Source organism: Leptopilina boulardi, unplaced genomic scaffold (assembly GCF_019393585.1).
Source record: "Leptopilina boulardi isolate dan_hultmark-lab unplaced genomic scaffold, ZJU_Lbou_2.1 LbouV2_273, whole genome shotgun sequence".
NCBI classification, from domain to species: domain Eukaryota; kingdom Metazoa; phylum Arthropoda; class Insecta; order Hymenoptera; family Figitidae; genus Leptopilina; species Leptopilina boulardi.
The window spans coordinates 3,295-29,445 of record NW_026137833.1 but is presented as its reverse complement, the minus strand read 5'-3'; the positions used below and the strand labels follow the sequence as shown (position 1 = coordinate 29,445).

At 36.5% G+C, this 26,151-nt stretch overlaps 1 long non-coding RNA gene across 1 annotated transcript; it reads right to left on the bottom strand.

Annotated features, from left to right (window-relative positions):
• Positions 1-8,363: 8,363 nt before the first annotated feature.
• Positions 8,364-25,788, bottom strand: LOC127281530 (uncharacterized). The gene is made up of 5 exons (XR_007843048.1): positions 24,907-25,788; positions 15,406-16,041; positions 14,849-15,260; positions 8,539-9,376; positions 8,364-8,476 (listed from the first exon to the last, which is right to left on the bottom strand). It is a non-coding gene; the product is annotated as an uncharacterized LOC127281530 (long non-coding RNA).
• Positions 25,789-26,151: the final 363 nt, after the last annotated feature.

The following is a 26,151-nucleotide window of genomic DNA, read 5'->3' as shown; positions in this document are numbered from 1 at the left end:
TTTTTTTGAAGAGTAATAAATAAACTAATATTTTATAATTAAGAATTAATTCTGGAATCAATCTCTGAATTGATTTCAAATCAATTTATTTTCGATAAAAAATTTTTTCTTAATTATTATTATTATCTGTAAAAAAATTTATTTCAAAAAAAAAATTAATGGGTAAAAAATTCCTTAAAAAAAAAATTTGCAGGTTTTTCGATCATTAAAGAAACGAAAAAAGATAATTTTTTTCCTCTTTTTCATGAATTTGTAATTTTTGAAAAAAACGACCGTCATAACCTGCCATCTGGTGTCTGGTTTCATTACACAACACAAATTATATTATTTTTTTTTTAAAGAAAATTTGACAATATCTTACTATTTTAAATTTTTTAGAAAATCTAATAAATTCTTTAATTTTATCCAATTAAAAAAAATTGATTCTGGAATCAACCTTTGGGTTGATTTCAGAATCAATTTTTTTTTTGGAACGAAAAATTTTTCGTTCCTTAAATATCATCTGCATGAAGATAACCGAAACAAGGTCTAATAGACAAGTGGATACTGCACTCAACTGCGAACCCAAAAATCGTGGGTTCGATTCCTGGTTGTTTCAAATTTTTTTTTTTTTACTAAAATTATTATCTGTAAAAAAATGTCATTACAAAATAAAATTTTTCTAAGTTTGAAAATAAGTAGATAAAAAATGTGTACAGTTTTGGATTTTCCAAATAAATGAAAAAAACGTAAAAATTTTTTTTTCTCTACATCATGAATTTTCAATTTTTGAAAAAAACGACCGTCATAACCTGCCATCTGGTGTCTGTTTTCATTAAACAACACAAATTATATTATCTTTTTTTAAAGAAAATTTGACAATATTTTAATTTTCTCAGGAAATCTAATAAATTCTTTAATTTTATTCAATTAAAAAAAATTGATTCTGGAATCAACCTTTGGGTTGATTTCAGAATCAATTTTTTTTTTGGAACGAAAAATTTTTCGTTCCTTAAATATCATCTACTTGAAGATAACCAATACAAGGTCTAATAGACAAGTGGATACTGCACTCAACTGCTAACCCAAAAATCGTGGGTTCGATTCCTGGTTGTTTCAATTTTTTTTTTTTACTAAAATTATTATCTGTAAAAAATGTCATTACAAAATAAAATTTTTCTAAGTATGAAAATAAGTAGATAAAAAATGTGTACAGTTTTGAATTTTCCAAATAAATGAAAAAAACGTAAAATTTTTTTTTTCTGTACATCATGAATTTTTAATTTTTGAAAAAAACGACCGTCATAACCTGCCATCTGGTGTCTGTTTTCATTAAACGACACAAATTATATTATCTTTTTTTAAAGAAAATTTGACAATATTTTTATTTTTTCAGGAAATCTAATAAATTCGTTAATTTTATTCAATTAAAAAAAATTGATTCTGGAATCAACCTTTGGGTTGATTTCAGAATCAATTTTTTTTTTTGGAACGAAAAATTTTTCGTTCCTTAAATATCATCTACTTGAAGATAACCAATACAAGGTCTAATAGACAAGTGGATACTGCACTCAACTGCTAACCCAAAAATCGTGGGTTCGATTCCTGGTTGTTTCAAATTTTTTTTTTTTACTAAAATTATTATCTGTAAAAAAATGTCATTACAAAATAAAATTTTTCTAAGTTTGAAAATAAGTAGATAAAAAATGTGTACAGTTTTGGATTTTCCAAATAAATGAAAAAAACGTAAAAATTTTTTTTTCTCTACATCATGAATTTTCAATTTTTGAAAAAAACGACCGTCATAACCTGCCATCTGGTGTCTGTTTTCATTAAACAACACAAATTATATGTGTCCTGACGCGGTGAAAGGGACCTTATGATTAAATAAATCGATTTTTATTTTTTTATACCAATCGATAGTTTTTGAGTTGCTTTTTCATTTCCAACAATTAAAATTTGTCTCCTTCAAATACTTATTGTGTTATATAGCTTTAAACATAAGTACTTTTCCGCGTATTCTCGGGCGCCTCGTGGCTACTGCAAAACCACTACCACTGCTCACCACTACGACGCTACCCTCGTATATCGGTGAGCGTGTTTCCTTCGTGCATCTTCGGCTCTACCATTTCTTGTCTCTCCCCACTAGTTCTAAGCTCTGATGTATACATTGCGCTGGGCCCGGAAAATGGATTTATCTCATATTAAAGCCAGTAAAATTGCAATAAACAATTTATTAGATTTTCATTATTTTAATAATGTATAATAATAATAATAATTTATATTATAAATTCAAGACATATAACTTATTTATACAGCAAAAGTAATGTTATTTTTACTGTTAAAAGTAAAAATTGAAAATTTCTCTGTTGATAAAATAAATAATAAAAATTAATTTTATTTGATAACAACGATTTTCAGAGAATTAATAAATAATTATTAAAAAAATGTTTAAACATTGTCAAAAAGGGGTTTCGTAAATTTCTTCTCATCTTTAAAGGATAAAGTATTTCGAGTTGGCATTTGGAGGAATAATAGAGGAATATTATTTTTGCAATAATATTGTGAGGAAATTATTTTATTAAAGATTTAAAGTGGAGTAATTTGGGGTAAGTTAGTTCAGCAGCGGCCACTAGCTAGAATTGGCGCCACCTTCTGGGCCACTGACACATAGATTCAATGTCTGTCCCCACTTCTGTCAAAAATCCAACTTTTATAACCACAAAATTACTTTTAAAAATGGAGATGCTTCTTAATCAGCTCGCCCTCATCTAATTAATCCGACAAATCCGAACAAGATATTTCAAGTTATTTACGTATTATTTTGTCAATCAAAATTAATCAATTAACTTTAATATAAACTGAATCCATTTGCCGGGCCCAGGGCAATGTTTACATCAGAGCTTAGAAAGAGTAGGGAGGTACAAGATATGGTAGAGCCGAAGATGCACGAAGGTAGCATGCTCACAGACATATGAGTGTAGCGTTGTAGTGGTGAGCAGTGGTGCTGATTTGCAGTTGTACGTCCCCACTACTCAAATGTCTATTTTCGTGCTACACTTCGAGCGCCTCTCCTGTAAAATTTGCTTTGGAACCGTAAGGTCCCTTTCACCGCGTCAGGACACATATTATCTTTTTTTAAAGAAAATTTGACAATATTTTAATTTTCTCAGGAAATCTAATAAATTCTTTAATTTTTTTTTGGAACGAAAAACTTTTCGTTCCTTAAATATTATCTGCTTGAAGATAACCGAAACAAGGTCTAATAGACAAGTGGATACTGCACTCAACTGCTAACCCAAAAATCGTGGGTTCGATTCCTGGTTGTTTCAAATTTTTTTTTTTACTAAAATATTATCTGTAAAAAAATGTCATTACAAAATAAAATTTTTCTAAGTATGAAAATAAGTAGATAAAAAATGTGTACAGTTTTGAATTTTCCAAATAAATGAAAAAAACGTAAAGATTTTTTTCTTACTTTATCATGCATTTAATTTTTAATAAAATATACCGTCATAACCAGACTATTTTTATTTAAAAACACAAATTCTATTATTTTTTTTTAGAAAATCTAATAAATTTTCTAATTCTATAAAATTAAAAAAAAATTGATTTTGGAATCAATTTTTAAAATCATTTAAGAATCATTTTTTTTTAATTTTCAGTTAACCTTGACGAGAAGCTCGCAAACTTTGTCAAAAAAATTTATATTTTTCCAATTTATTAAGATTTGAACCTTGGAAAAAAAATCTTTTTTTCCAAGATTTGAACCCTCGCGGAAAGATTGTGAACTAAGGCAAAAAAAACTTTTTTTGCGATTTTTTAAAGATTTAAACCTTGGCGGTAAGTTTGCAAACTATAACACAAAATTTTTTTTTTCCAATTTTTCAAAATCTGAACCCTGGCGGGAAGATTGCGAATTATGGCAAAGAAATTATTTTTTTGCGATTGTTCAAGATTTGAATCCTTGCGGAAAGATTGTGAACTAGGGAAAAGAAAATTATTTTTTAGAGATTTTTTAAAGATTTAAACCTTGGCGGTAATTTTGCGATCTATTACAAAAAAAAATTTATTTCCAATTTTTCAAGATTTGATCCCTGGCGGGAAGATTGTGTACTATGGCAAAGAAAATTTTTTTGCGATTTTTTAAAAATTTTAACCTTGGCGGTAAGTTTGCGATCTATTACAAAAAAAATTTATTTCCAATTTTTCTAGATTTGATCCCTGGCGGGAAGATTTTGTACTATGGCAAAGAAAATTTTTTTTGGGGGATTTTTTAAAGAATCGAAACTTGTCGGAAAGCTTGCAAACTATGTCAAAAAAATGGTTTTTTTACAATTTTTCAAAATTTGATCCCTGGCGGAAAGATTGTGAACTATGACAATGAAAATGTTTTTTTTGTGATTTTTTAAAGATTTAAACCTTGACGGTAAGTTTGCGAACTATGACAAAAATTTTTTTTTTACAATTTATGAAGATTTGAACTTTGGCTGTAAGTTTGCGAAATAAAGCAAAAAAAAATTTTTCTTGAGATTATTTCAAGATTTAAACCTTGTCGGTAAGTTTGCGAACTATGGCAAAAAAATTATTTTTTTGCGATTTTTTAATGATTTAAACCTTGGCGAGAAGCTTGCGAACTATGGCAAAAAATAATTTTTTCTTGCAATCTTTTCAACATCTGAACTTTGGCGGTAGGCTTGTGAACTATGGCAAAAATAATATTTTTTTATTATTAGTTTTTTGCGATTTTTTCAAGATTTGAACTTTGGCAGTAAGCTTGCGTACTATCGCCAAAGTTCATATCTAGAAAAAGTCAAAAATAAATGATTTTTCATTTTGCCATTTGTTCGCAAGCCTACCGCTAAGGTTCAAATCTTGAAAAACTGGAAGAAAATAATTTTTTTTGCCATAGTTCTCAAGCTTACCGTCATGGTTCAAATCTTGAAAAAATCTCAAAAAAAAGATTTTATCCTTCGAAATCCTACTGTTAAGATTAAAATCTTGATGAACATGATTCTGAACCATGGGAAACAACCATAAGCAGTGTTCTGATAGATTTACCCCATAGTTCGAGTATGGGAAAAGTATGGGATGCGAAAATTATCAATTTTCTTAAAAACTTTACTTTTTTCGTAGAATTAATTAATTTTTTTAAAAAATGGATAATTTTCTAATTCCATACTACTCCATACTTTTTCTTAACCGTGGGCACAGAGTGGCTGTTGTCTAAATCTACCTTGGGCATAGAGTGGCTGTTGCGTGGATCCACCGTGGGCATAGCGTGCCTGTTAAGTAATTCTAGCGTAAGAATAGAGTGGCTGTTGCGTTGGTCTACCGTGGGCATAACGTGGCTGTTGTGTGGGTCTACCGTGGGCAAATCGTGGCTTTTGCGTGGATTCACCGTAAGCATAGCATGGCTGTTGCGTGGATCCACCGTAGGCATAATTCTTTTTTTTCAAAATAAATTGCTTTTGATTCTGCCTTTTGAGACGACAACGAAGAACATTTGAAATTTTGTCTACTTTTCTCATTTCTGGAAAATATATTTTTTTTGTTATAACTAAAAAAAAGTACCAATATTTCTGCAAATTGGCATCTAAGTCAAATTCATCGGTACGAAGGGAACCTACTAAATCTTTTTTTTAAGAGAAATTGCTTTTGAAATTCCAAAGAAATTTCAAATTTTACCTAATTTGGTCATTTCTAGAAAATATTATTTTTTTTCTTATAATTACAAAAAAATGCCAATATATATGCAAATTGGCATCCAAGTGTAATCCATCGCTACGAAGAGAACCTCATAATTCTTTTTTTTTTCAAGTGAAATTGCTTTTGATTCTGTATTTTGAGACGAGATCGCAAAATTTTCAAATTTTGCCTACTTTTCTCATTTCAGGAAAATATTATTTTTTTTCTTATAATTACAAAAAAATTCCAATATTTCTGCAAATTGGCATTCAAGTTTAATCCTTCGCTACGAAGAGAACCTCATAATTCTTTTTTTTTGTGAAATTGCTTTTGATTCTGTATTTTGAGACGAGAACGCAAAATTTTCAATTTTTGCCTACTTTTCTCATTTCTGTAAAATGTTATTTTTTTTCTTATAATTACATAAAAGTGACAATATTTTTGCAAATTGGAATCCAGGTGTAATCCATCGCAACGAAGAGAACCTCGTTATTCTTTTTTTTTCAAGAGAAATTGCTTCTGATTCTGTATTTTGAGACGAGAACGCAAAATTTTAAATTTTTGCCTATTTTTCTCATTTCTGGAAAATGTTATTTTTTTCTTATAATTACAAAAAAGTGCCAATACTTCTGCAAATGGGCATCCAAGTGTAATTCATCGCTACGAAGAGAACCTCATAATTCTTTTTTTTCAAAAGAAATTGCTTTTGAGTCTGTATTTTTAGACGAGAACGTAAAATTTTCAAATTTTGCCTAACTTTCTCTTTTCTGGAAAATAATATTTTTTTATTTAGATTTTGTTCGTCTACAGGATTTTTTGGAATTTTCTACAAAAAGCGGGAACGCTGGATATTTAAAGTTAATAAAAAAATTTTCAATCTTTAGATTTCAAAGAGTTGCAACCCCTCTACAATTCCCGAGCAATAAATAAATTTTTACTAAAAAATTATTGGAGTAATTTATTTCTATATCGACTTTTTTCAATTATTTGATTTTCTGCTGCGAGCGAATAAAGTGTGACCAAAAATTTTATTCTTGGTTGGAAATTGAAGAGGGATTGAAACTCTTTAAAGTATGGCCTACTATGGGTAAAGGATGGCATAAGATGACAAAGTATGGTCAAGAAGACTCGTGTTGTATTTCTCTCCCTGTCTGCCATTACTTTCTGCTCCTAGGGAGCATTTTTCTCCCGCTACACGTAATCTTTCAAAAAATGTGATTTCTGCCCAGCCACGACCCGCGTGGAAATGGAAGTATGGGCAAAAGATGGCAAACTATGGGTTAAACATGGCCAAAAGCTGACAAAGTATGGCAACAGTATGGCAACAGTATTGCTAATGACCGAATCCTATAGTTAAAATATGGCTTCAAAAAAAACCATTTTTTTCAATTCTCCAACTATGGGCGAACTATGGGCAAAGTATGGCGAAGTATGGGAGGCGAAAAAAACACTTTTTTTTAAATTTTCGAACTATGGGCGAACTATGGGCCAAGTATGGCGAAGTATGGGAGGCGAAAAAAACACTTTTTTTTAAATTTTCGAACTATGGGCGAACTATGGGCCAAGTATGGCGAAGTATGGGAGGCGAAAAAAACACTTTTTTCAAAATTTTCGAACTATGGGCGAACTATGGGCCAAGTATGGCGAAGTATGGGAGGCGAAAAAAACACTTTTTTTTAAATTTTCGAACTATGGGCGAACTATGGGCCAAGTATGGCGAAGTATGGGAGGCGAAAAAAACACTTTTTTTTAAATTTTTGAACTATGGGCGAACTATGGGCCAAGTATGGCGAAGTATGGGAGGCGAAAAAAACACTTTTTTTAAATTTTCGAACTATGGGCCAAGTATGGCGAAGTATGGGAGGCGAAAAAAACACTTTTTTTTAAATTTTCGAACTATGGGCCAAGTATGGCGAAGTATGGGAGGCGAATAAAACACTTTTTTTTAAATTTTCGAACTATGGGCGAACTATGGGCCAAGTATGGCGAAGTATGGGAGGCGAAAAAAACACTTTTTTTTAATTTTTCGAACTATGGGCGAACTATGGGCCAAGTATGGCGAAGTATGGGAGGCGAAAAAAACACTTTTTTTTAAATTTTGAACTATGGGGAACTATGGGCCAAGTATGGCGAAGTATGGGAGGCGAAAAAAACACTTTTTTTTAAATTTTCGAACTATGGGCGAACTATGGGCCAAGTATGGCGAAGTATGGGAGGCGAAAAAAACACTTTTTTTTAAATTTTCGAACTATGGGCGAACTATGGGCCAAGTATGGCGAAGTATGGGAGGCGAAAAAAACACTTTTTTTAAATTTTCGAACTATGGGCGAACTATGGGCCAAGTATGGCGAAGTATGGGAGGCGAAAAAAACACTTTTTTTTAAATTTTCGAACTATGGGCGAACTATGGGCCAAGTATGGCGAAGTATGGGAGGCGAAAAAAACACTTTTTTTTAAATTTTCGAACTATGGGCGAACTATGGGCCAAGTATGGCGAAGTATGGGAGGCGAAAAAAACACTTTTTTTTAAATTTTCGAACTATGGGCGAACTATGGGCCAAGTATGGCGAAGTATGGGAGGCGAAAAAAACACTTTTTTTTAAATTTTCGAACTATGGGCGAACTATGGGCCAAGTATGGCGAAGTATGGGAGGCGAAAAAAACACTTTTTTTTAAATTTTCGAACTATGGGCGAACTATGGGCCAAGTATGGCGAAGTATGGGAGGCGAAAAAAACACTTTTTTTTAAATTTTCGAACTATGGGCGAACTATGGGCCAAGTATGGCGAAGTATGGGAGGCGAAAAAAACTTTTTTTAAATTTTCGAACTATGGGCCAAGTATGGCGAAGTATGGGAGGCGAAAAAAACACTTTTTTTTAAATTTTCGAACTATGGGCCAAGTATGGCGAAGTATGGGAGGCGAATAAAACACTTTTTTTTAAATTTTCGAACTATGGGCGAACTATGGGCCAAGTATGGCGAAGTATGGGAGGCGAAAAAAACACTTTTTTTTAATTTTTCGAACTATGGGCGAACTATGGGCCAAGTATGGCGAAGTATGGGAGGCGAAAAAAACACTTTTTTTAAATTTTCGAACTATGGGCGAACTATGGGCCAAGTATGGCGAAGTATGGGAGGCGAAAAAAACACTTTTTTTTAAATTTTCGAACTATGGGCGAACTATGGGCCAAGTATGGCGAAGTATGGGAGGCGAAAAAAACACTTTTTTTTAAATTTTCGAACTATGGGCGAACTATGGGCCAAGTATGGCGAAGTATGGGAGGCGAAAAAAACACTTTTTTTTAAATTTTCGAACTATGGGCGAACTATGGGCCAAGTATGGCGAAGTATGGGAGGCGAAAAAAACACTTTTTTTAAAATTTTCGAACTATGGGCGAACTATGGGCCAAGTATGGCGAAGTATGGGAGGCGAAAAAAACACTTTTTTTTAAATTTTCGAACTATGGGCGAACTATGGGCCAAGTATGGCGAAGTATGGGAGGCGAAAAATAACTTTTTTTAAATTTTCGAACTATGGGCCAAGTATGGCGAAGTATGGGAGGCGAAAAAAACACTTTTTTTTAAATTTTCGAACTATGGGCCAAGTATGGCGAAGTATGGGAGGCGAATAAAACACTTTTTTTTAAATTTTCGAACTATGGGCGAACTATGGGCCAAGTATGGCGAAGTATGGGAGGCGAAAAAAAACTTTTTTTTAATTTTTGAACTTTGGGCGAACTATGGGCCAAGTATGGCGAAGTATGGGAGGCGAAAAAAACACTTTTTTTAAATTTTCGAACTATGGGCGAACTATGGGCCAAGTATGGCGAAGTATGGGAGGCGAAAAAATACTTTTTTAAAATTTTTGAACTATGGGCGAACTATGGGCCAAGTATGGCGACGTATGGGAGGCGAAAAAAACACTTTTTTTTAAATTTTCGAACTATGGGCGAACTATGGGCCAAGTATGGCGAAGTATGGGAGGCGAAAAAAACACTTTTTTTAAATTTTCGAACTATGGGCGAACTATGGGCCAAGTATGGCGAAGTATGGGAGGCGAAAAAAACACTTTTTTTTAAATTTTCGAACTATGGGCGAACTATGGGCCAAGTATGGCGAAGTATGGGAGGCGAAAAAAACACTTTTTTTTAAATTTTCGAACTATGGGCGAACTATGGGCCAAGTATGGCGAAGTATGGGAGGCGAAAAAAACACTTTTTTTAAATTTTCGAACTATGGGCGAACTATGGGCCAAGTATGGCGAAGTATGGGAGGCGAAAAAAACACTTTTTTTTAAATTTTCGAACTATGGGCGAACTATGGGCCAAGTATGGCGAAGTATGGGAGGCGAAAAAAACACTTTTTTTTAAATTTTTGAACTATGGGCGAACTATGGGCCAAGTATGGCGAAGTATGGGAGGCGAAAAAAACACTTTTTTTTAAATTTTCGAACTATGGGCGAACTATGGGCCAAGTATGGCGAAGTATGGGAGGCGAAAAAAACACTTTTTTTTAAATTTTCGAACTATGGGCGAACTATGGGCCAAGTATGGCGAAGTATGGGAGGCGAAAAAAACACTTTTTTTAAATTTTTGAACTATGGGCGAACTATGGGCCAAGTATGGCGAAGTATGGGAGGCGAAAAAAACACTTTTTTTAAATTTTCGAACTATGGGCGAACTATGGGCCAAGTATGGCGAAGTATGGGAGGCGAAAAAAACACTTTTTTTTAAATTTTCGAACTATGGGCGAACTATGGGCCAAGTATGGCGAAGTATGGGAGGCGAAAAAAACACTTTTTTTTAAATTTTTGAACTATGGGCGAACTATGGGCCAAGTATGGCGAAGTATGGGAGGCGAAAAAAAACTTTTTTTAAATTTTCGAACTATGGGCCAAGTATGGCGAAGTATGGGAGGCGAAAAAAACACTTTTTTTTAAATTTTCGAACTATGGGCCAAGTATGGCGAAGTATGGGAGGCGAAAAAAACACTTTTTTTTAAATTTTCGAACTATGGGCGAACTATGGGCCAAGTATGGCGAAGTATGGGAGGCGAAAAAAACACTTTTTTTTAAATTTTCGAACTATGGGCGAACTATGGGCCAAGTATGGCGAAGTATGGGAGGCGAAAAAAAACTTTTTTTTAATTTTTGAACTATGGGCGAACTATGGGCCAAGTATGGCGAAGTATGGGAGGCGAAAAAAACACTTTTTTTAAATTTTCGAACTATGGGCGAACTATGGGCCAAGTATGGCGAAGTATGGGAGGCGAAAAAAAAACTTTTTTTTAAATTTTCGAACTATGGGCGAACTATGGGCCAAGTATGGCGAAGTATGGGAGGCGAAAAAAACACTTTTTTTTAAATTTTCGAACTATGGGCGAACTATGGGCCAAGTATGGCGAAGTATGGGAGGCGAAAAAAAACTTTTTTTTAAATTTTTGAACTATGGGCGAAATATGGGCCAAGTATGGCGAAGTATGGGAGGCGAAAAAAACACTTTTTTTAAATTTTCGAACTATGGGCGAACTATGGGCCAAGTATGGCGAAGTATGGGAGGCGAAAAAAACACTTTTTTTTAAATTTTTGAACTATGGGCGAACTATGGGCCAAGTATGGCGAAGTATGGGAGGCGAAAAAAAACTTTTTTTTAAATTTTCGAACTATGGGCCAAGTATGGCGAAGTATGGGAGGCGAAAAAAACACTTTTTTTTAATTTTTGAACTATGGGCGAACTATGGGCCAAGTATGGCGAAGTATGGGAGGCGAAAAAAACACTTTTTTTTAAATTTTCGAACTATGGGCGAACTATGGGCCAAGTATGGCGAAGTATGGGAGGCGAAAAAAACACTTTTTTTTAAATTTTCGAACTATGGGCGAACTATGGGCCAAGTATGGCGAAGTATGGGAGGCGAAAAAAACACTTTTTTTTAAATTTTTGAACTATGGGCGAACTATGGGCCAAGTATGGCGAAGTATGGGAGGCGAAAAAAACACTTTTTTTAAATTTTCGAACTATGGGCGAACTATGGGCCAAGTATGGCGAAGTATGGGAGGCGAAAAAAACACTTTTTTTTAAATTTTCGAACTATGGGCGAACTATGGGCCAAGTATGGCGAAGTATGGGAGGCGAAAAAAAACTTTTTTTAAATTTTCGAACTATGGGCCAAGTATGGCGAAGTATGGGAGGCGAAAAAAACACTTTTTTTTAAATTTTGAACTATGGGCGAACTATGGGCCAAGTATGGCGAAGTATGGGAGGCGAAAAAAACACTTTTTTTAAATTTTCGAACTATGGGCGAACTATGGGCCAAGTATGGCGAAGTATGGGAGGCGAAAAAAACACTTTTTTTTAAATTTTCGAACTATGGGCGAACTATGGGCCAAGTATGGCGAAGTATGGGAGGCGAAAAAAACACTTTTTTTTAAATTTTTGAACTATGGGCGAACTATGGGCCAAGTATGGCGAAGTATGGGAGGCGAAAAAAACACTTTTTTTTAAATTTTCGAACTATGGGCGAACTATGGGCCAAGTATGGCGAAGTATGGGAGGCGAAAAAAACACTTTTTTTTAAATTTTCGAACTATGGGCGAACTATGGGCCAAGTATGGCGAAGTATGGGAGGCGAAAAAAACACTTTTTTTTAAATTTTCGAACTATGGGCGAACTATGGGCCAAGTATGGCGAAGTATGGGAGGCGAAAAAAACACTTTTTTTTAAATTTTTGAACTATGGGCGAACTATGGGCCAAGTATGGCGAAGTATGGGAGGCGAAAAAAACACTTTTTTTTAAATTTTCGAACTATGGGCGAACTATGGGCCAAGTATGGCGAAGTATGGGAGGCGAAAAAAACACTTTTTTTAAATTTTCGAACTATGGGCGAACTATGGGCCAAGTATGGCGAAGTATGGGAGGCGAAAAAAACACTTTTTTTTAAATTTTCGAACTATGGGCGAACTATGGGCCAAGTATGGCGAAGTATGGGAGGCGAAAAAAACACTTTTTTTTAAATTTTTGAACTATGGGCGAACTATGGGCCAAGTATGGCGAAGTATGGGAGGCGAAAAAAACTTTTTTTAAATTTTCGAACTATGGGCCAAGTATGGCGAAGTATGGGAGGCGAAAAAAACACTTTTTTTTAAATTTTCGAACTATGGGCCAAGTATGGCGAAGTATGGGAGGCGAAAAAAACACTTTTTTTTAAATTTTCGAACTATGGGCGAACTATGGGCCAAGTATGGCGAAGTATGGGAGGCGAAAAAAACACTTTTTTTTAAATTTTCGAACTATGGGCGAACTATGGGCCAAGTATGGCGAAGTATGGGAGGCGAAAAAAACACTTTTTTTTAAATTTTTGAACTATGGGCGAACTATGGGCCAAGTATGGCGAAGTATGGGAGGCGAAAAAAACTTTTTTTAAATTTTCGAACTATGGGCCAAGTATGGCGAAGTATGGGAGGCGAAAAAAACACTTTTTTTTAAATTTTCGAACTATGGGCCAAGTATGGCGAAGTATGGGAGGCGAAAAAAACACTTTTTTTTAAATTTTCGAACTATGGGCGAACTATGGGCCAAGTATGGCGAAGTATGGGAGGCGAAAAAAACACTTTTTTTAAATTTTCGAACTATGGGCGAACTATGGGCCAAGTATGGCGAAGTATGGGAGGCGAAAAAAACACTTTTTTTTAAATTTTCGAACTATGGGCGAACTATGGGCCAAGTATGGCGAAGTATGGGAGGCGAAAAAAACTTTTTTTAAATTTTCGAACTATGGGCCAAGTATGGCGAAGTATGGGAGGCGAAAAAAACACTTTTTTTTAAATTTTCGAACTATGGGCCAAGTATGGCGAAGTATGGGAGGCGAAAAAAACACTTTTTTTTAAATTTTCGAACTATGGGCGAACTATGGGCCAAGTATGGCGAAGTATGGGAGGCGAAAAAAACACTTTTTTTTAAATTTTCGAACTATGGGCGAACTATGGGCCAAGTATGGCGAAGTATGGGAGGCGAAAAAAACACTTTTTTTTAAATTTTCGAACTATGGGCGAACTATGGGCCAAGTATGGCGAAGTATGGGAGGCGAAAAAAACACTTTTTTTAAATTTTCGAACTATGGGCGAACTATGGGCCAAGTATGGCGAAGTATGGGAGGCGAAAAAAACACTTTTTTTTAAATTTTCGAACTATGGGCGAACTATGGGCCAAGTATGGCGAAGTATGGGAGGCGAAAAAAACACTTTTTTTTAAATTTTCGAACTATGGGCGAACTATGGGCCAAGTATGGCGAAGTATGGGAGGCGAAAAAAACACTTTTTTTTAAATTTTCGAACTATGGGCGAACTATGGGCCAAGTATGGCGAAGTATGGGAGGCGAAAAAAACACTTTTTTTTAAATTTTCGAACTATGGGCGAACTATGGGCCAAGTATGGCGAAGTATGGGAGGCGAAAAAAACACTTTTTTTTAAATTTTCGAACTATGGGCGAACTATGGGCCAAGTATGGCGAAGTATGGGAGGCGAAAAAAACACTTTTTTTAAATTTTCGAACTATGGGCGAACTATGGGCCAAGTATGGCGAAGTATGGGAGGCGAAAAAAACACTTTTTTTTAAATTTTCGAACTATGGGCGAACTATGGGCCAAGTATGGCGAAGTATGGGAGGCGAAAAAAACACTTTTTTTTAAATTTTTGAACTATGGGCGAACTATGGGCCAAGTATGGCGAAGTATGGGAGGCGAAAAAAACACTTTTTTTTAAATTTTCGAACTATGGGCGAACTATGGGCCAAGTATGGCGAAGTATGGGAGGCGAAAAAAACACTTTTTTTTAAATTTTCGAACTATGGGCGAACTATGGGCCAAGTATGGCGAAGTATGGGAGGCGAAAAAAACACTTTTTTAATTTTTGAACTATGGGCGAACTATGGGCCAAGTATGGCGAAGTATGGGAGGCGAAAAAAACACTTTTTTTAAATTTTCGAACTATGGGCGAACTATGGGCCAAGTATGGCGAAGTATGGGAGGCGAAAAAAACACTTTTTTTTAAATTTTCGAACTACGGGCGAACTATGGGCCAAGTATGGCGAAGTATGGGAGGCGAAAAAAACACTTTTTTTTAAATTTTTGAACTATGGGCGAACTATGGGCCAAGTATGGCGAAGTATGGGAGGCGAAAAAAAACTTTTTTTAAATTTTCGAACTATGGGCCAAGTATGGCGAAGTATGGGAGGCGAAAAAAACACTTTTTTTTAAATTTTCGAACTATGGGCCAAGTATGGCGAAGTATGGGAGGCGAAAAAAACACTTTTTTTTAAATTTTCGAACTATGGGCGAACTATGGGCCAAGTATGGCGAAGTATGGGAGGCGAAAAAAACACTTTTTTTTAAATTTTCGAACTACGGGCGAACTATGGGCCAAGTATGGCGAAGTATGGGAGGCGAAAAAAACACTTTTTTTTAATTTTTGAACTATGGGCGAACTATGGGCCAAGTATGGCGAAGTATGGGAGGCGAAAAAAACACTTTTTTTAAATTTTCGAAATATGGGGGAACTATGGGCCAAGTATGGCGAAGTATGGGAGGCGAAAAAAAAACTTTTTTTAAATTTTCGAACTATGGGCGAACTATGGGCCAAGTATGGCGAAGTATGGGAGGCGAAAAAAACACTTTTTTTTAAATGTTCGAACTATGGGCGAACTATGGGCCAAGTATGGCGAAGTATGGGAGGCGAAAAAAAACTTTTTTTTAATTTTTGAACTATGGGCGAACTATGGGCCAAGTATGGCGAAGTATGGGAGGCGAAAAAAACACTTTTTTTAAATTTTCGAAATATGGGCGAACTATGGGCCAAGTATGGCGAAGTATAGGAGGCGAAAAAAACACTTTTTTTTAAATTTTTGAACTATGGGCGAACTATGGGCCAAGTATGGCGAAGTATGGGAGGCGAAAAAAACTTTTTTTAAATTTTCGAACTATGGGCCAAGTATGGCGAAGTATGGGAGGCGAAAAAAACACTTTTTTTTAATTTTTGAACTATGGGCGAACTATGGGCCAAGTATGGCGAAGTATGGGAGGCGAAAAAAACACTTTTTTTAAATTTTCGAACTATGGGCGAACTATGGGCCAAGTATGGCGAAGTATGGGAGGCGAAAAAAACACTTTTTTTTTAATTTTCGAACTACGGGCGAACTATGGGCCAAGTATGGCGAAGTATGGGAGGCGAAAAAAACACTTTTTTTTAATTTTTGAACTATGGGCGAACTATGGGCCAAGTATGGCGAAGTATGGGAGGCGAAAAAAACACTTTTTTTAAATTTTCGAACTATGGGGGAACTATGGGCCAAGTATGGCGAAGTATGGGAGGCGAAAAAAACACTTTTTTTAAATTTTCGAACTATGGGCGAACTATGGGCCAAGTATGGCGAAGTATGGGAGGCGAAAAAAAACTTTTTTTAAATTTTCGAACTATGGGCCAAGTATGGCGAAGTATGGGAGGCGAAAAAAACACTTTTTTTTAATTTTCGAACTATGGGCGAACTATGGGCCAAGTATGGCGAAGTATGGGAGGCGAAAAAAACACTTTTTTTAAATTTTCGAACTATGGGCGAACTATGGGCCAAGTATGGCGAAGTATGGGAGGCGAAAAAAACACTTTTTTTTAAATTTTCGAACTATGGGCGAACTATGGGCCAAGTATGGCGAAGTATGGGAGGCGAAAAAAACACTTTTTTTTAAATTTTGAACTATGGGCGAACTATGGGCCAAGTATGGCGAAGTATGGGAGGCGAAAAAAACACTTTTTTTTAAATTTTCGAACTATGGGCGAACTATGGGCCAAGTATGGCGAAGTATGGGAGGCGAAAAAAACACTTTTTTTAAATTTTCGAACTATGGGCGAACTATGGGCCAAGTATGGCGAAGTATGGGAGGCGAAAAAAACACTTTTTTTTAAATTTTCGAACTATGGGCGAACTATGGGCCAAGTATGGCGAAGTATGGGAGGCGAAAAAAACACTTTTTTTTAAATTTTTGAACTATGGGCGAACTATGGGCCAAGTATGGCGAAGTATGGGAGGCGAAAAAAACACTTTTTTTTAAATTTTCGAACTATGGGCGAACTATGGGCCAAGTATGGCGAAGTATGGGAGGCGAAAAAAACACTTTTTTTAAATTTTCGAACTATGGGCGAACTATGGGCCAAGTATGGCGAAGTATGGGAGGCGAAAAAAACACTTTTTTTTAAATTTTCGAACTATGGGCGAACTATGGGCCAAGTATGGCGAAGTATGGGAGGCGAAAAAAACACTTTTTTTTAAATTTTCGAACTATGGGCGAACTATGGGCCAAGTATGGCGAAGTATGGGAGGCGAAAAAAACACTTTTTTTAAATTTTCGAACTATGGGCCAAGTATGGCGAAGTATGGGAGGCGAAAAAAACACTTTTTTTTAAATTTTCGAACTATGGGCCAAGTATGGCGAAGTATGGGAGGCGAAAAAAACACTTTTTTTTAAATTTTCGAACTATGGGCGAACTATGGGCCAAGTATGGCGAAGTATGGGAGGCGAAAAAAACACTTTTTTTTAAATTTTCGAACTATGGGCGAACTATGGGCCAAGTATGGCGAAGTATGGGAGGCGAAAAAAACACTTTTTTTTAATTTTTGAACTATGGGCGAACTATGGGCCAAGTATGGCGAAGTATGGGAGGCGAAAAAAACACTTTTTTTAAATTTTCGAACTATGGGCGAACTATGGGCCAAGTATGGCGAAGTATGGGAGGCGAAAAAAAACTTTTTTTAAATTTTCGAACTATGGGCGAACTATGGGCCAAGTATGGCGAAGTATGGGAGGCGAAAAAAACACTTTTTTTTAAATTTTCGAACTATGGGCGAACTATGGGCCAAGTATGGCGAAGTATGGGAGGCGAAAAAAACACTTTTTTTAAATTTTCGAACTATGGGCGAACTATGGGCCAAGTATGGCGAAGTATGGGAGGCGAAAAAAACACTTTTTTTTAAATTTTCGAACTATGGGCGAACTATGGGCCAAGTATGGCGAAGTATGGGAGGCGAAAAAAACACTTTTTTTTAAATTTTCGAACTATGGGCGAACTATGGGCCAAGTATGGCGAAGTATGGGAGGCGAAAAAAACACTTTTTTTAAATTTTCGAACTATGGGCGAACTATGGGCCAAGTATGGCGAAGTATGGGAGGCGAAAAAAACACTTTTTTTTAAATTTTCGAACTATGGGCGAACTATGGGCCAAGTATGGCGAAGTATGGGAGGCGAAAAAAACACTTTTTTTTAAATTTTTGAACTATGGGCGAACTATGGGCCAAGTATGGCGAAGTATGGGAGGCGAAAAAAACACTTTTTTTAAATTTTCGAACTATGGGCGAACTATGGGCCAAGTATGGCGAAGTATGGGAGGCGAAAAAAACACTTTTTTTTAAATTTTCGAACTATGGGCGAACTATGGGCCAAGTATGGCGAAGTATGGGAGGCGAAAAAAACACTTTTTTTAAATTTTCGAACTATGGGCGAACTATGGGCCAAGTATGGCGAAGTATGGGAGGCGAAAAAAACACTTTTTTTAAATTTTCGAACTATGGGCGAACTATGGGCCAAGTATGGCGAAGTATGGGAGGCGAAAAAAACACTTTTTTTTAAATTTTCGAACTATGGGCGAACTATGGGCCAAGTATGGCGAAGTATGGGAGGCGAAAAAAACACTTTTTTTTAAATTTTCGAACTATGGGCGAACTATGGGCCAAGTATGGCGAAGTATGGGAGGCGAAAAAAACACTTTTTTTAAATTTTCGAACTATGGGCCAAGTATGGCGAAGTATGGGAGGCGAAAAAAACACTTTTTTTAAATTTTCGAACTATGGGCCAAGTATGGCGAAGTATGGGAGGCGAAAAAAACACTTTTTTTTAAATTTTCGAACTATGGGCGAACTATGGGCCAAGTATGGCGAAGTATGGGAGGCGAAAAAAACACTTTTTTTTAAATTTTCGAACTATGGGCGAACTATGGGCCAAGTATGGCGAAGTATGGGAGGCGAAAAAAAACTTTTTTTTAAATTTTGAACTATGGGCGAACTATGGGCCAAGTATGGCGAAGTATGGGAGGCGAAAAAAACACTTTTTTTAAATTTTCGAACTATGGGCGAACTATGGGCCAAGTATGGCGAAGTATGGGAGGCGAAAAAAACACTTTTTTTTAAATTTTCGAACTATGGGCGAACTATGGGCCAAGTATGGCGAAGTATGGGAGGCGAAAAAAACACTTTTTTTTAAATTTTCGAACTATGGGCGAACTATGGGCCAAGTATGGCGAAGTATGGGAGGCGAAAAAAACACTTTTTTTTAAATTTTCGAACTATGGGCGAACTATGGGCCAAGTATGGCGAAGTATGGGAGGCGAAAAAAACACTTTTTTTTAAATGTTCGAACTATGGGCGAACTATAAGCCAAGTATGGCGAAGTATGGGAAGCGAAAAAAACAATTTTTTTAATTTTTCGAACTATGGGCGAACTATGGGCCAAGTATGGCGAAGTATGGGAGGCGAAAAAAACACTTTTTTTTAAATTTTCGAACTATGGGCGAACTATGGGCCAAGTATGGCGAAGTATGGGAGGCGAAAAAAACACTTTTTTTTAAATTTTCGAACTATGGGCGAACTATGGGCCAAGTATGGCGAAGTATGGGAGGCGAAAAAAACACTTTTTTTTAAATTTTCGAACTATGGGCGAACTATGGGCCAAGTATGGCGAAGTATGGGAGGCGAAAAAAAACTTTTTTTAAATTTTCGAACTATGGGCCAAGTATGGCGAAGTATGGGAGGCGAAAAAAACACTTTTTTTTAAATTTTCGAACTATGGGCCAAGTATGGCGAAGTATGGGAGGCGAAAAAAACACTTTTTTTTAAATTTTCGAACTATGGGCGAACTATGGGCCAAGTATGGCGAAGTATGGGAGGCGAAAAAAACACTTTTTTTTAATTTTTCGAACTATGGGCGAACTAGGGGCCAAGTATGGCGAAGTATGGGAGGCGAAAAAAAACTTTTTTTTAATTTTTGAACTATGGGCGAACTATGGGCCAAGTATGGCGAAGTATGGGAGGCGAAAAAAACACTTTTTTTAAATTTTCGAACTATGGGCGAACTATGGGCCAAGTATGGCGAAGTATGGGAGGCGAAAAAAACACTTTTTTTAAATTTTCGAACTATGGGCGAACTATGGGCCAAGTATGGCGAAGTATGGGAGGCGAAAAAAACACTTTTTTTTAAATTTTCGAACTATGGGCGAACTATGGGCCAAGTATGGCGAAGTATGGGAGGCGAAAAAAAACTTTTTTTTAAATTTTCGAACTATGGGCCAAGTATGGCGAAGTATGGGAGGCGAAAAAAACACTTTTTTTTAATTTTTGAACTATGGGCGAACTATGGGCCAAGTATGGCGAAGTATGGGAGGCGAAAAAAACACTTTTTTTTAAATTTTCGAACTATGGGCGAACTATGGGCCAAGTATGGCGAAGTATGGGAGGCGAAAAAAACACTTTTTTTTAAATTTTCGAACTATGGGCGAACTATGGGCCAAGTATGGCGAAGTATGGGAGGCGAAAAAAACACTTTTTTTTAAATTTTCGAACTATGGGCGAACTATGGGCCAAGTATGGCGAAGTATGGGAGGCGAAAAAAACACTTTTTTTAAATTTTCGAACTATGGGCGAACTATGGGCCAAGTATGGCGAAGTATGGGAGGCGAAAAAAACACTTTTTTTTAAATTTTCGAACTATGGGCGAACTATGGGCCAAGTATGGCGAAGTATGGGAGGCGAAAAAAACACTTTTTTTAAATTTTCGAACTATGGGCCAAGTATGGCGAAGTATGGGAGGCGAAAAAAACACTTTTTTTTAATTTTCGAACTATGGGCGAACTATGGGCCAAGTATGGCGAAGTATGGGAGGCGAAAAAAACACTTTTTTTAAATTTTCGAACTATGGGCGAACTATGGGCCAAGTATGGCGAAGTATGGGAGGCGAAAAAAACACTTTTTTTTAAATTTTCGAACTATGGGCGAACTATGGGCCAAGTATGGCGAAGTATGGGAGGCGAAAAAAACACTTTTTTTTAAATTTTCGAACTATGGGCGAACTATGGGCCAAGTATGGCGAAGTATGGGAGGCGAAAAAAACACTTTTTTTTAAATTTTCGAACTATGGGCGAACTATGGGCCAAGTATGGCGAAGTATGGGAGGCGAAAAAAACACTTTTTTTTAAATTTTCGAACTATGGGCGAACTATGGGCCAAGTATGGCGAAGTATGGGAGGCGAAAAAAACACTTTTTTTTAAATTTTCGAACTATGGGCGAACTATGGGCCAAGTATGGCGAAGTATGGGAGGCGAAAAAAACACTTTTTTTTAAATTTTCGAACTATGGGCGAACTATGGGCCAAGTATGGCGAAGTATGGGAGGCGAAAAAAACACTTTTTTTTAAATTTTCGAACTATGGGCGAACTATGGGCCAAGTATGGCGAAGTATGGGAGGCGAAAAAAAACTTTTTTTTAATTTTTGAACTTTGGGCGAACTATGGGCCAAGTATGGCGAAGTATGGGAGGCGAAAAAAACACTTTTTTTTAAATTTTCGAACTATGGGCGAACTATGGGCCAAGTATGGCGAAGTATGGGAGGCGAAAAAAACACTTTTTTTTAAATTTTCGAACTATGGGCGAACTATGGGCCAAGTATGGCGAAGTATGGGAGGCGAAAAAAACTTTTTTTAAATTTTCGAACTATGGGCCAAGTATGGCGAAGTATGGGAGGCGAAAAAAACACTTTTTTTTAAATTTTCGAACTATGGGCGAACTATGGGCCAAGTATGGCGAAGTATGGGAGGCGAAAAAAACACTTTTTTTTAAATTTTCGAACTATGGGCGAACTATGGGCCAAGTATGGCGAAGTATGGGAGGCGAAAAAAACACTTTTTTTTAAATTTTCGAACTATGGGCGAACTATGGGCCAAGTATGGCGAAGTATGGGAGGCGAAAAAAACACTTTTTTTTAATTTTTGAACTATGGGCGAACTATGGGCCAAGTATGGCGAAGTATGGGAGGCGAAAAAAACACTTTTTTTTAAATTTTCGAACTATGGGCGAACTATGGGCCAAGTATGGCGAAGTATGGGAGGCGAAAAAAACACTTTTTTTAAATTTTCGAACTATGGGCGAACTATGGGCCAAGTATGGCGAAGTATGGGAGGCGAAAAAAACACTTTTTTTTAAATTTTCGAACTATGGGCGAACTATGGGCCAAGTATGGCGAAGTATGGGAGGCGAAAAAAAACTTTTTTTAAATTTTCTGAACTATGGGCCAAGTATGGCGAAGTATGGGAGGCGAAAAAAACACTTTTTTTAAATTTTCGAACTATGGGCGAACTATGGGCCAAGTATGGCGAAGTATGGGAGGCGAAAAAAACACTTTTTTTTAAATTTTCGAACTATGGGCGAACTATGGGCCAAGTATGGCGAAGTATGGGAGGCGAAAAAAACACTTTTTTTTAAATTTTCGAACTATGGGCGAACTATGGGCCAAGTATGGCGAAGTATGGGAGGCGAAAAAAACACTTTTTTTTAAATTTTCGAACTATGGGCGAACTATGGGCCAAGTATGGCGAAGTATGGGAGGCGAAAAAAACACTTTTTTTTAAATTTTCGAACTATGGGCGAACTATGGGCCAAGTATGGCGAAGTATGGGAGGCGAAAAAAACACTTTTTTTTAAATTTTCGAACTATGGGCGAACTATGGGCCAAGTATGGCGAAGTATGGGAGGCGAAAAAAACACTTTTTTTTAATTTTCGAACTATGGGCGAACTATGGGCCAAGTATGGCGAAGTATGGGAGGCGAAAAAAAACTTTTTTTTAATTTTTGAACTATGGGCGAACTATGGGCCAAGTATGGCGAAGTATGGGAGGCGAAAAAAACACTTTTTTTTAAATTTTTGAACTATGGGCGAACTATGAGCCAAGTATGGCGAAGTATGGGAGGCGAAAAAAAAATTTTTTTTTAAATTTTTGAACTATGGGCAAACTATGGGACAAGTATGGCGAAGTATGGGAGGCGAAAAAAACACTTTTTTTAAATTTTCGAAATATGGGCGAACTATGGGCCAAGTATGGCGAAGTATGGGAGGCGAAAAAAACACTTTTTTTAAATTTTCGAACTATGGGCGAACTATGGGCCAAGTATGGCGAAGTATGGGAGGCGAAAAAAACACTTTTTTTAAATTTTCGAACTATGGGCGAACTATGGGCCAAGTATGGCGAAGTATGGGAGGCGAAAAAAACACTTTTTTTTAATTTTTCGAACTATGGGCGAACTATGGGCCAAGTATGGCGAAGTATGGGAGGCGAAAAAAAACTTTTTTTTAATTTTTGAACTGTGGGCGAACTATGGGCCAAGTATGGCGAAGTATGGGAGGCGAAAAAAACACTTTTTTTAAATTTTCGAACTATGGGCGAACTATGGGCCAAGTATGGCGAAGTATGGGAGGCGAAAAAAACACTTTTTTTAAATTTTCGAACTATGGGCGAACTATGGGCCAAGTATGGCGAAGTATGGGAGGCGAAAAAAACACTTTTTTTTAAATTTTCGAACTATGGGCGAACTATGGGCCAAGTATGGCGAAGTATGGGAGGCGAAAAAAACACTTTTTTTTAAATTTTCGAACTATGGGCGAACTATGGGCCAAGTATGGCGAAGTATGGGAGGCGAAAAAAACACTTTTTTTAAATTTTCGAACTATGGGCGAACTATGGGCCAAGTATGGCGAAGTATGGGAGGCGAAAAAAACACTTTTTTTTAATTTTTCGAACTATGGGCGAACTATGGGCCAAGTATGGCGAAGTATGGGAGGCGAAAAAAAACTTTTTTTTAATTTTTGAACTATGGGCGAACTATGGGCCAAGTATGGCGAAGTATGGGAGGCGAAAAAAACACTTTTTTTAAATTTTCGAACTATGGGCGAACTATGGGCCAAGTATGGCGAAGTATGGGAGGCGAAAAAAAAACTTTTTTTTAAATTTTTGAACTATGGGCGAACTATGGGCCAAGTATGGCGAAGTATGGGAGGCGAAAAAAACACTTTTTTTTAAATTTTCGAACTATGGGCGAACTATGGGCCAAGTATGGCGAATATGGGAGGCGAAAAAAAACTTTTTTTTAAATTTTCGAACTATGGGCGAACTATGGGCCAAGTATGGCGAAGTATGGGAGGCGAAAAAAACACTTTTTTTTAAATTTTCGAACTATGGGCGAACTATGGGCCAAGTATGGCGAAGTATGGGAGGCGAAAAAAAAACTTTTTTTTAATTTTCGAACTATGGGCGAACTATGGGCCAAGTATGGCGAAGTATGGGAGGCGAAAAAAACACTTTTTTTTAAATTTTTGAACTATGGGCGAACTATGGGCCAAGTATGGCGAAGTATGGGAGGCGAAAAAAAAACTTTTTTTAAATTTTTGAACTATGGGCGAACTATGGGCCAAGTATGGCGAAGTATGGGAGGCGAAAAAAACACTTTTTTTAAATTTTCGAACTATGGGCGAACTATGGGCCAAGTATGGCGAAGTATGGGAGGCGAAAAAAACACTTTTTTTTAAATTTTTGAACTATGGGCGAACTATGGGCCAAGTATGGCGAAGTATGGGAGGCGAAAAAAAACTTTTTTTTAAATTTTCGAACTATGGGCGAACTATGGGCCAAGTATGGCGAAGTATGGGAGGCGAAAAAAACACTTTTTTTAAATTTTCGAACTATGGGCGAACTATGGGCCAAGTATGGCGAAGTATGGGAGGCGAAAAAAACACTTTTTTTTAAATTTTCGAACTATGGGCGAACTATGGGCCAAGTATGGCGAAGTATGGGAGGCGAAAAAAAAACTTTTTTTTAATTTTTCGAACTATGGGCGAACTATGGGCCAAGTATGGCGAAGTATGAAAGGCGAAAAAAACACTTTTTTTTAAATTTTTGAACTATGGGCGAACTATGGGCCAAGTATGGCGAAGTATGGGAGGCGAAAAAAAAACTTTTTTTTAAATTTTCGAACTATGGGCGAACTATGGGCCAAGTATGGCGAAGTATGGGAGGCGAAAAAAACACTTTTTTTAAATTTTCGAACTATGGGCGAACTATGGGCCAAGTATGGCGAAGTATGGGAGGCGAAAAAAACACTTTTTTTTAAATTTTCGAACTATGGGCGAACTATGGGCCAAGTATGGCGAAGTATGGGAGGCGAAAAAAAACTTTTTTTTAATTTTTGAACTTTGGGCGAACTATGGGCCAAGTATGGCGAAGTATGGGAGGCGAAAAAAACACTTTTTTTTAAATTTTTGAACTATGGGCGAACTATGGGCCAAGTATGGCGAAGTATGGGAGGCGAAAAAAAAACTTTTTTTTAAATTTTTGAACTATGGGCGAACTATGGGCCAAGTATGGCGAAGTATGGGAGGCGAAAAAAACACTTTTTTTAAATTTTCGAACTATGGGCGAACTATGGGCCAAGTATGGCGAAGTATGGGAGGCGAAAAAAACACTTTTTTTAAATTTTCGAACTATGGGCGAACTATGGGCCAAGTATGGCGAAGTATGGGAGGCGAAAAAAACACTTTTTTTAAATTTTCGAACTATGGGCGAACTATGGGCCAAGTATGGCGAAGTATGGGAGGCGAAAAAAACACTTTTTTTTAATTTTTCGAACTATGGGCGAACTATGGGCCAAGTATGGCGAAGTATGGGAGGCGAAAAAAAACTTTTTTTTAATTTTTGAACTTTGGGCGAACTATGGGCCAAGTATGGCGAAGTATGGGAGGCGAAAAAAACACTTTTTTTAAATTTTCGAACTATGGGCGAACTATGGGCCAAGTATGGCGAAGTATGGGAGGCGAAAAAAACACTTTTTTTAAATTTTCGAACTATGGGCGAACTATGGGCCAAGTATGGCGAAGTATGGGAGGCGAAAAAAACACTTTTTTTTAAATTTTCGAACTATGGGCGAACTATGGGCCAAGTATGGCGAAGTATGGGAGGCGAAAAAAACACTTTTTTTTAAATTTTCGAACTATGGGCGAACTATGGGCCAAGTATGGCGAAGTATGGGAGGCGAAAAAACACTTTTTTTAAATTTTTGAACTATGGGCGAACTATGGGCCAAGTATGGCGAAGTATGGGAGGCGAAAAAAACACTTTTTTTTAATTTTTCGAACTATGGGCGAACTATGGGCCAAGTATGGCGAAGTATGGGAGGCGAAAAAAAAACTTTTTTTTAATTTTTGAACTATGGGCGAACTATGGGCCAAGTATGGCGAAGTATGGGAGGCGAAAAAAACACTTTTTTTTAAATTTTCGAACTATGGGGGAACTATGGGCCAAGTATGGCGAAGTATGGGAGGAGGAAAAAAAAATTTTTTTTAATTTTTG